Genomic DNA, 15,274 nt, shown 5'->3' with positions numbered 1-15,274 from the left:
AATAGTCATCGTCAATTAGTCATTGCTCATCAATAAAATACAAATACTCAGAACATGAAATAATAAATCCTCAAAGTACCTTTCCAGAATTGCATACGTCTTTTCCGCTCTCATTTTCACTGAATCTTTTCAATAACCCAACAAACAAGAAATTAAAGTTCAGACCCATTGATTTTTCCGCTGCAAATTTTCCAAATCTCATCTGATTTTCTTCTTTTAGTTGGATAATTTTCCTGGAAAATCAATTTCTTCTCTTTTTCAATATATAGATCATAGTGTATTATTATTACCGGTTCATAGATTTTTACACTTTTGCTTTCATAAAATCTCAGCTTCACATCTCAATTCGAAGCTACTTTCAATCAGTTTCAGCATGTGTGCTAGAAACTCTTTGTACACTAACCCCAAACCCTGCAAACACCTAGCTGATTACAAGCTCAGACGTGGCTTCGATGGCTATGATTCCCTCCAAAATTGCCTCAAAACCACCCCTAATGGAAGAGCTAGAGTTGTTAAACACAACACTAAAATACCTAGATGCAGTTTCTGTAATGAAAGTCAAGGTAGACTTTACATTTGTTTGATTTGCTCTTCAATCTCTTGTTCAAGCCACATTCTTTTGCATACCCAATCTGAGAAGGGCCATGAGGTAGCTATTGACATGGAAAGATCGGAGCTTTATTGTTGTTTATGTCGTGATCAGGTCTATGATCCTGATTTGATAAAGTAGTTGTGTCTAAACAAGTCAAAGACTTGCCTGGCGGTAAAAACAATGGTTTCGAGGTTTGTTGGGAGAGATCAAGCAAGAGAAAGAGGTTAGATTCAGGGATAGGATTAGATTTGAAGAAATCAAAGCTGATGATTTTGATGAGAGATCGGAGAGCGAAATCGTGTTATCCATTGGGATTGAGGGGATTGAACAATCTGGGGAGTACTTGTTTCATGAATTCTGTGTTGCGGGCTTTGCTTCACGCCCTCCTTTGAGGAACTACTTTCTCAGTGATCGGCACAACAGTGTTCAATGCAGGAAAAGATCTGGTGAAAAGGTCTGCTTGCTTTGCGATATCGATGCCCTTTCTTTGGCTATGTTTTCCGGTGATCGGACCCGTATAGCCCAGCTCAGTTTCTTTATAGGTATGAAATTAATAATTTTCTGCCTTTAGCACAATGTTTTGATTTACTTGAGATCTGGAAAGTGGTGTTTATTAATAAATATGCTTGTGTCTGTAATCAACTTTCAGCCTCTTGATTGAAACTAAAAGAAAAAGTGTGAAAATTTTATGACATTAGAAGCTCCACATATCCATTGGAACAAGCATAACGTGAAATGAAATGAGTCTGCTTTGGTTGTTTGATTGAAATTTTAATTAGACCGAAAGTTTGGTTCGATATTGTTTAGGCCTTTTCAGGTATTGTAAAGATTAGTCAGTCTTAGATCAAATTCTTCATATTATAAACGAAAATGACAATGTTTTGGTTTGTTGAGATTTCGTTTGAGTAATCTTCAATTTCGTCCTCCCTTTCTTGGGTTGCAAAATGTCTAAATATGGATCGATTGCTTTAATGATGGATTTTTGTTGTTGTTTTTGAAGCTGGTGGCAGCATTCATTGATTTTATCTAGTTATGAGGAGCAGGATGCTCATGAGTTCTTCATTTCGGTCTTGGACGTGATTCATGAGAAGGAAAGCAAAATGCTGAACTCTAGCAAAGGTAATAAGATGCTGATATGATGTTTGCTTTCATCAATTTCACATCGTATGTGCAATATTACATTATCAAAAGGTGGTAATGGTTCTCTATCTCATATGCTGTTAATATGTGACCGTAAATACAATTTTACTTCTGGTATATGCATTGTAAGACACCAACCATATAGGCAGAATACAAAATTTGATTAATTTTTAGAGGTAGCTTCAGATTTTGATATCGTTGTGATAATGTTGAAGAGGCAGGAAACAATTAGAACTGATATGTAGTCTCATTTTTTTACAAAAGCTATCAAGGGTAACTTAAGAATTTTAGAAATTTATTTGGAATGGTAGCGATGTTTCTTGAATTGATGATCTGGATGTAATCTGGGTTTGAAAGAAATGAAGTTTTGTCACATTGTTGTAGTTCTATTTCACTCATGAAATTGTTAATTCTTTTACACAGATGATGGAGACTGCCAATGTATTGCTCATAGGGCATTCTCCGGGTTGTTGAGATCAGATGTCAGTTGTATCTCCTGCGGATTTACTTCGACAACTTATGATCCTTGTGTTGATATTTCACTCAACTTGGACACGAGTAGCATGTCTCCATCCAATGTAGCTAACAAACCCCATTAAAGCAGATGAGAAGACGGGTGTTTCTACTCTTTCAGGTTGTTTGAATTTGTTTACCAGAGCAGAGAAGTTAGGTTCTGATCAGAAACTCCATTGCCAGAATTGTCAAGAACTACGTGACTCATCAAAGCAACTTTCTATTAGAAGGCTCCCATTGGTGCTGTGTTTACATATAAAGAGAGTTGAGCACTCTTTAGTCAGAAAAATGTCGAGGAAAATTGATCAATATTTGCAGTTCCCTTTCTCATTGGACATGACCCCATATTTGTCGTCCTCCATTACTAGAAACAGATTTGGAAATAGAATCTTCGCTTTCGAATATGAAAACTCTGATAGTTGTGCAGAATACAAGATTTTTTCTGTGATTGCTCACTCAGGAATGCTGGAATCAGGTCATTACGTGACTTATCTGCGACAAAAGAACCAGTGGTACAAATGTGATGATGCTTGGGTATCCGAGGTTGATGAAGGAATTGTGAGAGCTTCGCAGTGTTATATGTTGTTCTATGTACAGGAACCTCTTTTCTACAAAGCAAACGAGGATCTGAGTTGTGTTCGTATTTCCCCGTGCAGAGATCCGTTCTCGTCCACAGCCGGTTGTTCCTCTAATGCAAAATAGTCATGTAAGGCCAGCTAAAGAGAGTTCAATCAACAGTATTCTTTGAAGGAGCCTTACGGAACAATATCAGAAAAAGACTAATCATCAGAGGCAGATATCCATATAGCAATTCCATGGCTACCGATCGTTCTCCATGACGGGTATTCTTACAATGATCCTCAACGGTTATTGACCAAAACAGGGAAGTGAGATCAATATATTTTTTTCATGTTGGCTCTCTACAAGATTCTTAGTCTGAATGTTTTTTCAACCGCGAGCAGTCAGCACAGGTAAATAGTTTACAGATTTACATTGTATACCCCTTGACTGCAAAAGTTTCTAAAAGGGTCATTTTCTTTTCATGATTTTTATATTTTGTTTAATCAATTGTGTTCCATCTAGCTCTAAAACTGCCAATTGTAGGTACCTTTTATATTGGATTAATAAGAAAATGTCCTATTTGAAGCTATAGTATATCATCCAAAGTTGCACGCTTCTGCCTTTATGACATTTGGAAAGCATAAAAGTCAAGTTAAGCTTGAAATATCGAGTGGATACCATTTTATGCACCGTCGACAAAAAAAATTATTCCACAAGTATACCTATTTGAAATAACGAGTGGCTATTTTGAGTTTTCCTCGTAGCCTTGAAAGTATCCGAGACGGTCATGTTTCTTAGCATTGGGGCTTTGCTTGATTATCAAGAGTTTTGAACCAATCCAACAAGCAAAAATTAAAGATCCTTATGCCAAAGACACCGTAGAATTATTATACCATGAAGTTACAAGGATGTCACCAAGATAAAAAAGAAAGCACAAAGAACCAACCAGGAAACAAAGAGCAAAAGGTGTAATAAACATAAAAGAAAAACCCCAAATTGATCCGATGAAAACAGAACAATGCTTGAAATCTTACCTAATTGTGAGCTCGAGTAAGACATTTTTCGAGGTTTCGACATGCAAGTACCATCAAAATACCAACAACTCAAACCAAATATTATATGATGATAGTAAAGGTCAAGCTTTCTAGACAAAAATACCATTAACTTTGCTTATGGAGTACAACATTGACCACACAAAACCTGTGCTATTCATCTGGAACTTTGGAGAGAGCTGCAATGGTTCTCAAAAACATATGTGCAAAGTTAGGAGGTATAGTTGACCACACATTTATAAGATCTTCTACACTTTGTGTAACCCTTAGACCCGGCCTATGCGTTACGACTAAATCTAGCAGATTACGATAAAAATTTTCAAAATATTTTTCAATAATTTAAATCCATATTATGAATAAACACATTTTAAAAACATAATTATTAATAATAAGTTCATATTCGAGTAATATATAAAACTATAAATGTCTAAGTAAAACAAAATCTTTCACAAATCAGTATCGATGTAATTCTAACATTAGTCGCAAAAGCAATATATGTTGCAATATAAGTATTTCAAAATAAATAGACACATATCACCCATCATAATGGCAAATCGGAAGATAAAAACTTAACAAAATAATAATATTGTACGAATGTATCGATCCTCCAAGTGTCAGGTTCGGATAGCCTATCAAAAAGTATCAGAAAGAGAAAAGTTTGGGGGAGTGAGCTAGGGAGCTTAATGTGTTCCAGCAGTGCAAAATAAAAACATACAATTAAGTTTCAAAATTGGTTCATTATCAAAGTTATGAAAATGATAGTAGAGTTATAGTTTAAAATACAAAACAACCCTTCAAACGTACGCCATATGCAATTCCCCAGAACTGCATCCATAAGTACTTACTTTAGGCCCAAAGGGCGTAGATGCCAACCTAAGGGAGCACCTTAGGTCCACAAGGTCTTATCCTAGCCGAAGCGTAGGTTTCTACCTGAGGGGTGTGCCCTCAGGCACATAAGGACTTACCCAATGCACATAGTAGAAAATCCACCCTAAAGGAGTATCTTAGGGTCCATAAGGTCTTACCACTAGGCCCATTGGACCCAGAAGCCCACCCGAAGGTCGCCTTATGTCCATAATGAATTACCAGCTTGATCGGTGTTGAACCTACTGAGAAATTACCAGCTTGATCGGAGTTGAACCTACAGAGACTCAATACCATATCCCAAAGTACCCCAAAGAGAATAGTTTTCAAGCAGTAACTAACAGTATCAAGGAAATTATAGTTCCAGCAGATATCAATTTAATAAGAACAGTAACTAGAGAACATGAATCAAACAAGTATACTTAAAACTTCATTAAATCAGAAATCAGGCTTGAAACAGATAAATCATACGAAATTAAATCAGATCAACCAGCTATATTGTAAATCAAGTAAAATAGTTATGTGCACATGATATTTCAAACATATATATATCACACAAGGAACACACCTCGCAAAACGGGTCGGATCAGGAGTTATACTGAGTACTCGTCTCGTTACGCTTTACAGCATTGCACAATCGCGTACAGATGGATCGCGAGGTATCAGGAGTTATACCATCAAATATATGAACTCAATTCCTAACATAATTTCCCTCGCCATAGAAATAACTTATTAGAATCTAAAAAAAATTTGAGGACCCAATTGGTAAAACTAAAAACTGATGGTGCTACTATAATATTTAATTACTAAAATCAGGGCTAAAACGAACTAATCTAAACTATCAAAGCTAGGTTGAACACTAAAATTGAATAACAAAATCAGAATTTTACTGAAAATGGAGGAATAAAAATGTGATTTGACCATCTCCCTTTCCAAAAACCATGCTACCTTTGAAGTAAAATAGAAACAATTATGGCATAATTATAACAATTTGGAAGTTGAAAAACAAGCTTAAGCTTTTACCAAACTTGGATGACTTACCTTGTAATTTTCCATTCTCAATTTATTAACAATCTCCAAAACCATATACGCTTGAACCATTCTTTATTTCACAATTTATTTTATTTCTTTTAAATTCTCCCACAATCGAAAGCTCTGTACGAAGACAAAGAAGCTTCATCGGCCATTATTCAAATGCCGGTGACCACCGTGTCGGCCGTCGTCGACGGTTGCCAACCAAGACCCAAGTTACACCGTTCAAAGCGCCTTGGTCTCCTCTCCATGAATATGTCCTATGTTCATCGAGAAACTCCATAGATGGTCGTGGATCTACAGAAAATGTTTAGCTTTCTGGAAATAAAAGGCTTTCGCTCGCCGTCGACAATCGTCCGATGGAGCCATGTTTACAGTATGTTGATCCTCGCTACCATACCGCTCTTCCCGCCGCACGAATCTTCCAACCAACATCAGAATCATCGGGAATCGAAAAACTTACCCCCATTGACCTTTGTATTTCATTTCTTGTTGATTCTTGCTGCCTGGATGTTATTCCTTGGTCGTTTGGTTACAGGTGACGACACGGTGCATGAACAAACTTGCATACTCGGTCTTTCAACACTGTCAGAGCTTGACACTGTTGGAACACTATCACTACTGTTACTGGATGAGAGAAGGTTGTTGTTGTCGTTTTTGGTTCGGGTTACTGATCTTAGGTCGAAAATGTTGATGGCTCGAGTTAAGGCATGCTATGGGTCGATTAAGCGGGTTGACGAGTAACCAAAATAGTTCCCTGGTTCTCTGATTTAAATTTAAACTTTTTCACCAAAATATCATATTCATTTGTGGTTCTAAATATTTTGGATAAAATAATAAAGTTCACATCAGACAAAAAGATAAAAAATTTACGTGAATTTTAAAAGAGAAAATAATCTCAGTGACCAAAAATCCCATATAATATACGATTTTAACCAATTTTTTTCGGATTTGTCAAAATGACCAACAAAATCGCAATGCGATCACTAATTCGCAACGCGATCTCCATTATCGCAAATTCGCGTTGCATTTTCGCAATGCGATAGTTGAAAATCGCGTTGCGATGGTCTACAGTATCGTTACGATTTTCCCAATTCGCAATGCGAATAAGTAAATCGCAACGCGAATTGGGAAATTCGCAATGCGAATAAGTAAATCGCAACGCGAATTGGGAAAATCGCAATGCGATACTGACTATCGCAATGCGATAATAAAAAATCACAACGAGATACTTACTTTCGCAACGCGATACTGACTTTCGCAACGCGATAATACATAATCGCAATGCGATTTTCAAAGCGCCATTAGTATCCTGGCCAAGTATTTTATTTTTAAATTCCAAACATGAATATAAATATATTGGAACACTGAACTGTCCACAGTATATCCCGTAATCGCAACTCATAACCTAAAACCTAAAATCACAACTCAGTCCCATCTCCATCTCTCACTCTCTCACCCATCTCCGACGAAATCCGTCCCCATCTCCGGCGAAATCCGTCTATCTAAATCTCTCAAAGCCACCCTCACAATCAGAAATGGAAAATCAACCAAATCAACCAACGAGGGTTAGTTTTTTTAATTATTTTCTTTTTGAAATTTTTGCATTATTATTAGGTTTTTCACATTGAAATTGATTATAGGTTTACTGGTAATTTCAATAATAGATTAACCATTTCACTTAGATTGCTTATTAAATCAACCAAGAATCGCAACGCGAAATGCAAATCGCAACGCGATTTTAGTTTCGCGTTGCGATTCTCTCGTTGCGATAGTCATTTTCGTGTTGCGATTTTCATTTTCAGAAACTATTCTTCTTCTGCAAATTGAAACTTGAATGAATTGCATTACTTCAACCAAAAAACAAAGACAAATACGAAATTCACAGTGTTGCATATTTAAGTTTGAAGAATAAACTACTACTATTTATGTTTATTATTATTTTTGGTATATCTTCACAGTGTAGTTTTTGGTATATCTAATTTAGTATGTTTATTGTTTTTGTAGAACTTTTATTCGGCTCAATTGACCTTGAGAAATAAAGTCAGCCTGGCCAAAACAATTGCGTTGAAGCTTTCACCTGCACAAAGAAAAATGTTTGAGGATACATGCTTCGGGCCATGGCTGAAAGTACAACATCCCGGTGGAGATGCGATGTTGACACACCTGTTTCTTCAAACCATGACTAGAGATCTACCAGAGACTATACAACGTCGTGATGAAGAGATATGGTTTGATTTTCCACCGGCGTATACGTGTTTTGGGCGGGAGGAGTTTTGCTTAATCACCGGTCTACGCTTCGGACACGATGATTTAGGTCGGTATACTAGACACATTACCCGCCCATCATGGCTATCCCGGGTTTTCCCTGAGCTGGAGAGGCCGAGTCTACACGTAGAAGACCTGACAAGATTTTTGAATAATAAAGATGGTTTTACTCGGATGGATGACGTCGACGTTGTCCGAGTATGCCTTCTAATTCTTTTGCATGCCGGCTTTTTAGGCAGAGAGGCCAGACAACCTATTCCAAATGATCTAATCAAATTGGTAGAAGACCTAAATGCGTGGAACCTGTTTCCGTGGGGCTCGTATTTATGGAAAGCTACATGGAATAAGTTATCGTCTGCCTTGGATGATCGAAAAAGTTTGCATGGCGATGGTTCCAAATACACTTTGACAGGCTTTATTTGGGCCTTTAAGGTAAGAATTTTTATATAATGTTTCCAAAATTATAAGTAATTATTTAACAATTACTAATGTTTGTTATTATATGTTTGTAGATTGGATATTTGAGGCCTTTCCCGCCATGAAGACATATGTAATAAAAACTTCAAATAATATTCCCAGGGCTATTTCCTGGAAGAGGAAATGAACCTTGCAATGGGAAGATTTACTACGGTATACGACAATAAATAATGTAAGTTAACATAAATACTACCATATGTTTATAAACAAGTTATTACTAGTACACATTTAACTTTGTTTAAGCTTTTATATTGTTAGGAGGCCAACACTCCTCTACAGAGGCTGACACCCACGGAAGCTGAGCTTGCCACTGATTGGTGGCAAGCTAGTAAGCGTTTTTTTGATGGAACGGTTGATGAGCAGCCCCCACTTCGGGAGCCATCACCTCGCCCAGAGCTATCACCTCACCTAGAGCCATCATCTGATCGACCCGGCTATACACCTCCACAACGACAGCCATCACCTATTCTTTCACATCATCGAGTCTCTTCTCCACCATCACCGCAAGATAGGCGACCGGCAAAGATGTCACGACGTTTATCTCCCTATTCCCCACCTCCACCTCAACGGGATGAGTTAGGAGAGTTACGTGATGAGGTCAATGCCTTGCGTGAGGAGGTTGGTACTTTACGCAAAGACGATGGTGCATGGCGTGTTGAGGTGTCTACATTACGCGGTGAGGTAGCCGCTCTACGTGAGATGGTAGCATCGTTACAGAATGAGGTTCATACTCTACGCAACGAGGTAAGTTTAAGATTTTTCATACTCGTAATTCTTCGGTTGCTGCCAATCTGTTTTGTTAGTATTTGTTTTTGGTTTTGTTTTGTCTTTTGGTTGAAGTAATGCAATCCATTCAAGTTTCAATTTGCAGAAGAAGAATAGTTTACTTTCGCAACACGAAAATGACTATCGCAACGCGGAAATGGCTATCGCAATGCGAAATGAAAATCGCAACGACAAAATCGCAACGCGAAATGAAATCGCAACGACAAAATCGCAACGCGAAATGAAAATCGCAATGCGATTTGTGTTCGCGTTGCGATTTCATTTCGCGTTGCGATTTTGTCGTTGCGATTTTCATTTCGCATTGCGATAGCCATTTCCGCGTTGCGATAGTCATTTCGCGTTGCGATTTAAGTTTCGTGTTGCGAAAGTAAACTATTCTTCTTCTGGAATGTTTATATATGTTGTCCTTTTAAATGTTTATATAAGTGCTTACTTCTGGAATGTTATCTGAGCATTTTGTGACTATAGAATAATGATTTGGGTGAATACAATGCTAGTTTGAAACATATTTGTCTTTGTTTAATATCATGTCTGTTTATTTACTGATTTATGTATTAATTTTTTTTAGCGGCCCGATAAGGTGGATGCTTTACGTCGGGTTTTCCTTGCACGACAGAGTTCACGCATCAGACGGCGTGGACGTGCTATTACGTCTCCGTTCACCCATGGTGCGAAGACTCCGCAAGAAGAAGCCCGACTCACCCGGTCATCCCTCAAGAGTCCCTCCAATCGTTCAAGAGGCCCCTATTCTCCCTCAGATTCCCCCCCCCCGTTCAAGAGGCCACTGTCATCGTTGAAGAGGTCCCTCCACCATTCCAGAGCCCGATTCACATGGGGTAATATCGAGTATTGAGAAACCCCCACCAGTTCCGGACATGATGGATGAGAGTTGGCTCTCGTATGAGTTACCGGCTAGTACCCTTCCGGTATCTGAAGTGGAGAGGACAACTACCGGAAACAATGTGGATAATACCCTTTGGGCTAAGACCGCAGTTGATTTTTATCTACATGAGCGGAGCCAAGGGTGTTACACTGACATCAGCAAACTCAACGATGAAATGTTTTTGTTGCTTGATCGGTCTTGGTGGGGTGTGCTATTAGGGGTTGAAGACAGTGGCTATTTGGATGGGGAGGTAAGACTATATTTGTCTTATATATGATTTTGATTAATTTGTTTAAAAATTAATGTAATTCACTATATATGTATTTTTTTGTAAACAGCATATCGATGCATGGGTGTTACGTCTACTAATAATAAGGAAGCTTAGGAAAAATAAAAAATTCGCTATATACAATAATGCCGACGGCTTTTCACGCAGTTCACTTGAAGAATCAACGAGATGAATCATTTTTGTTGGGCAATGGACAAGCTAAACTTTATCCTGCATGGGGAGGTCGATAGGTTGTGTTAATTTTTTAAATTTTTTAAAGGTGTTAATAAATAAGTGCGCAAATAAATGAATTATTACTTATGATCGCAGGTGTTTATCCCTGTTTTGGAACGTCGTCATGGCTTCTCGTCCAACTTCAGCTCCCATCCCTGAAGATAATATGTATGACAGCATGATCAATTACATATCACTGTCTGATTTGAGAGATATTTTCAAGGGATGGAGCTCTCATTTGGCTAAATTCTTGGATGGGATTAAGTATTGGAGTCATTCTGGACACAAGAAGCCAAAGAAGTTCAATGTCACAGTTGTCAGAGACGAGACCGCGCCACAGCAATCGCCGGGAGCAGAGGGATTGTGGTCCTCTCGTATGCCTTTGCTTGGCGCGTTTGACGACGGAAGCACAGAGTTTTTACCTCCCACCGATAGAGATAGAGCTGCAGTAGGCTTGTGGTTTCGGCATTATTGGCTAGCAATATATTCGAGACGCTGCCTACCTGCATCCGCGTTATGAAAGTGTCCATTGTTAATTGGTAAGTCAAATGCAAGTTTTGTTAACATATATACTCCTTTTGGTTTGAAAATGTTTGGTTAAGTACCTAGAATTCAATAATTTGTTTTGTAGGTTTTAGATGTGTAGGAAGTCTTGTTTGAGCAATGTTTGGTTTCTGCAGGTTAATCCTTAAGTGAGCTGCGTGAAATGGATGTACGGGGTCACAAAGTTGTTGATTCATTGATTCAATAATTGATGAAGAAATAAGAATTATTATTATTTTTGATTGTTTAATGATTTGTAAAAGATGATTTGTAAATGTTGATTTGTTTAATTGATGTGTACATATTTGTGTTGAAATGTAATAGTTGATTTGTTGATTTTCAATCTGCTTTATGTTGAAGGCAAAACAGACTATCGCAATGCGAAATGGCTATCGCAACGAGAAAATCGCAATGCGAAATGAAATCGCAATGCGAATGAAAATCGCAACGAGAAAATCGCAATGCGATTTGTCATTTCGCGTTGCGATATTCTCGTTGCGATAACCATTTTCGCGTTGCGATAGCCATTTTCACGTTGCGATAGTCAATGAATGTCTAATAAGTGATGACAACTGAACAGATCATAGCAATGTTCAAACTCAAGTTACTAATACATGCCTAACTGAAAATGTTAAAGTGCACACATAAAATACACATAATGCAAGTTTGTTAACATATATACTCCTTTTGGTTTGAAAATGTTTGGTTAAGTACCTAGAATTCAATAATTTGCTGTTTGTAGGTTTAGATGTGTAGGAAGTCTTGTTTGAGCAAATATTTGGTTTCTGCAGGTTAATCCTTAAGTGAGCTGCGTGAAATGGATGTACGGGTCACAAAGTTGTTGATTCTTGATTCAATAATGATGAAGAAATAAGAATTATTATTATTTTTTGATTGTTTAATTGATTTGTAAAAGATTATTTGTAAATGTGATTTGTTTAATTGATGTGTACATAATTTGTGTTGAAATGTAATAGTTGATTTGTTGATTTTCAATCTGATTTATGTTGAAGGCAAACACTATCGCAACGCGAAATGGTTATCGCAACGAGAAAATCGCAATGCGATTTTCATTTCGCATTGCGATTTTCTCGTTGCGATAACCATTTTCGCGTTGCGATAGTCAAATGAATTAGTGATGACAACTGAACAGATCATAGCAATGTTCAAACTCAAGTTACTACATGCCTAACTGAAAATGTTAAAAGTGCACACATAAAATACACATAATGCAAGTTTTGTTAACATATATACTCCTTTGTTTTGAAAAGTTTGGTTAAGTACCTAGAATTCAATAATAATGTTAAAAGTTTATGCATGTTAATCCTCGTTGCCTTTTTCATTTCGCATTGCGATTCTATCGTTGCGATTTGCAGTTCGCATTGCGATGGTCAATGATTGCCTTTCGCAACGCGATTCTGACTTTCGCAACGAGATAATACAGAATCGCAATGCGAGTTTCAAAGTTCGCAACAGGTTTTAGTTTCGCAAGCCAAATTTTTTGTGTATGTATATATACGCAGCAGCACAACTCATAACCTAAATCCCTAATCGCAACTCATTCCATCTCCATCTATCACTCTCTCCGGCGACATCCGTTCCAATATCCAACGACATCCTTCCCCATCCGGCAACAGGTCTTAGTTTCGCATCTCGTTTGTTTAGTTACAACCATGAAATCATCTAATGTTGATCATGTTTGGATAGATTTGTGTTTTGGAGGTCATGGGAGAATGTTCATGGTGTTTTACCAATATGCATTTACCCATGAATCTTCAACTAAAACTGTCATTAAAGAAGTTAACTTATGAAACCTAATGTTACGTGTTTCAAAAATTGAATTTAGAGCCCCTAAGTGGATTTAGCTATCTTATCAGAGAATGGTAAAGTTTATTTGTTAACCGACAATGAAGATGTTGAACGATTCATTGCTTACATTAATGTTTCAAGTGATGATGTTACATTGTATGTTGTGAACCTAGAAGTATATGTTGGGTCAGTAGCGGGTAGTAATCAACTAGTGGGTCTCAAACCCACAGCCTTCTCTAATCCAAATCCAAATCAACTTTCAGCACCAAATTCCGGTTTTCGTATTGACCAATTAGACGATGATGAGCCAAGAGAAAAAATTGTGAGTACTATCAGTATTCGAATTTGATCTTGGTCATACCCGGACTTTGATATGGTCAATACACGAATTTTGATGATGTTTCAGAAGAAGAACAGACCCTGCGTGTAATGATTTTGATATTGGTCAATACCCGAATTTGATGATGACACCCGTTGTCGAGGAATGTTGTTGATGATAATGAGGAGGAAGTTACGACTGAATGAACATGTTGAACATCCATTCTGTAATTCATATAATCCTGAAGAAGAAAAAGAAGAAAAGTCCCCGAAGAAAAGAAATGCCACGGGAGTATAACTGGAATATGCCAGAATTACTTCAGTTACCGGAAGAAGAGTTGGCAAAGAAAGCAGTTGATTGTTACACAAAGTTATTCGTATCAAGAAAGATGATTGTTTTGATACAAGGAAGACTTGAAGATAGCTTTGTATACGAAATGTGTGGAAGATGGCTATCAACTAAAGTTAACAATCAAGCAAGATCGTTTCGAAACAAGGTGTACGATTGACAAAAACTGTACGTGGCGTATGATTGCAAAGAGGATAAAAATTGCGCAATGTTTCAAGTTAGGACCTTTATTGATAAACATACATGTTCAAGAACCCAAGTTTTTCCTCACCATAGACAGGCAACAAAAAGTTTGGGTGGTTTTCTGGCTGAGTTAATGTTTTGAATGGAGGGTATATCGGGGACATGAAATTATGACTGACATGAATGCTCGGTTCAAGATTAGTATATCATATTCTCAAGCTTGGAGAGCCAAATGTTATGCCTTGAATTGTTGAGGGGCCGCCAGAACATCGTTTGCCCAACTGCCGGCTTATTGTCATAATTTAAAGCTGAAAAATCCTGGGTCGGTAACTCATATCAAAACAGATAGAGATGGACGCTTTGATTGTTGTTTATCGCCATTGATGCTGCGGTTAGTAAATCAATATAATTCTGTTGACTCATTTCTGTTAGTTACATGCATTTAAATTTTAAATGATTATATTTCTTGTGTTATATTATTTTGTAGATTCGTTCGTTTATTACTTGCATGCGCCCAGTTATTATAGTTGACGGAGCACATTTGAAGATCGATACCTTGGAGTAACTTATTAGCAGTAGCCATGGATGCTAACAATGGGATATTGCCAATAGCTTACGGGGTTGCAATCTGAAACCTCTGATTCATGGACATGGTTTATGGGCATCTTAGGATTGCATAGGTCCTATTAGCAATCTGACAATCATATCCGATAGGGCAAACTCAATGACAACGCTGTTAGAAGGTGTTTCCCAGATGCTTTTCATGGCTTTTGTGGTGTTCATTTGTATAGAAATCTAAAATCAGGTCTGCTGGTATAAAAAGCACAAATGGACATACTGGAGGCTGTAAAGGCTTATCGGGAAGTGGATTTCAATAAGCATATAAACTGTTTAAGACGTGTTTTGCCTCAGTGTGCTCAAACACTAGAAGATGTCGGGTTTGAAAGATGGTCAAGAGTACATCAACTTGGAGCAAGATATGGTTCATGACGTCTAATAGTGCAGAATCAATTAACGCTCTAAGTCGTCATTCCCGGAAATTACCCATTACTATGTAATGGAGTTTTTTTCGAGCCTCTATTCACAGTGGTACTACAAGAAAAGAAACCCATGCGGTATTATTTCTTTGAATTTACAGGACATTGGGATATATTTTACTAAGAATTATTTATTTAAATTTACAGGAACATTGGAACATCGTGTTACACCATGGACTGAAAAAAAGATAACGAACGTGTTGTGAAGTCACGTCATGGAGAGTTGAACATGTTCAACACTTTGTTTGAAGTACTGGATAATAACTTAATGGGCTTGTCGATCTAAATGCAAGGACGTGTTTTGAAATGGCAAACATCTGGTTATCCATGTGGCCATGTTATAAAAGTTGCTCTTCATCTAAACC

General features: G+C 37.5%; 1 pseudogene; it reads left to right on the top strand.

Annotated features, from left to right (window-relative positions):
* The first annotated feature begins 57 nt into the window (after positions 1-57).
* LOC120150201 lies at positions 58-3,303 on the top strand (annotated as a pseudogene).
* The last annotated feature ends 11,971 nt before the right edge of the window (positions 3,304-15,274 follow it).

The sequence above is a fragment of the Hibiscus syriacus genome, unplaced genomic scaffold, assembly GCF_006381635.1.
Source record: "Hibiscus syriacus cultivar Baekdansim isolate YM2019G1 unplaced genomic scaffold, ASM638163v2 tig00111016_pilon, whole genome shotgun sequence".
NCBI classification, from domain to species: domain Eukaryota; kingdom Viridiplantae; phylum Streptophyta; class Magnoliopsida; order Malvales; family Malvaceae; genus Hibiscus; species Hibiscus syriacus.
This window is presented reverse-complemented; position numbering and strand designations above follow the sequence as displayed.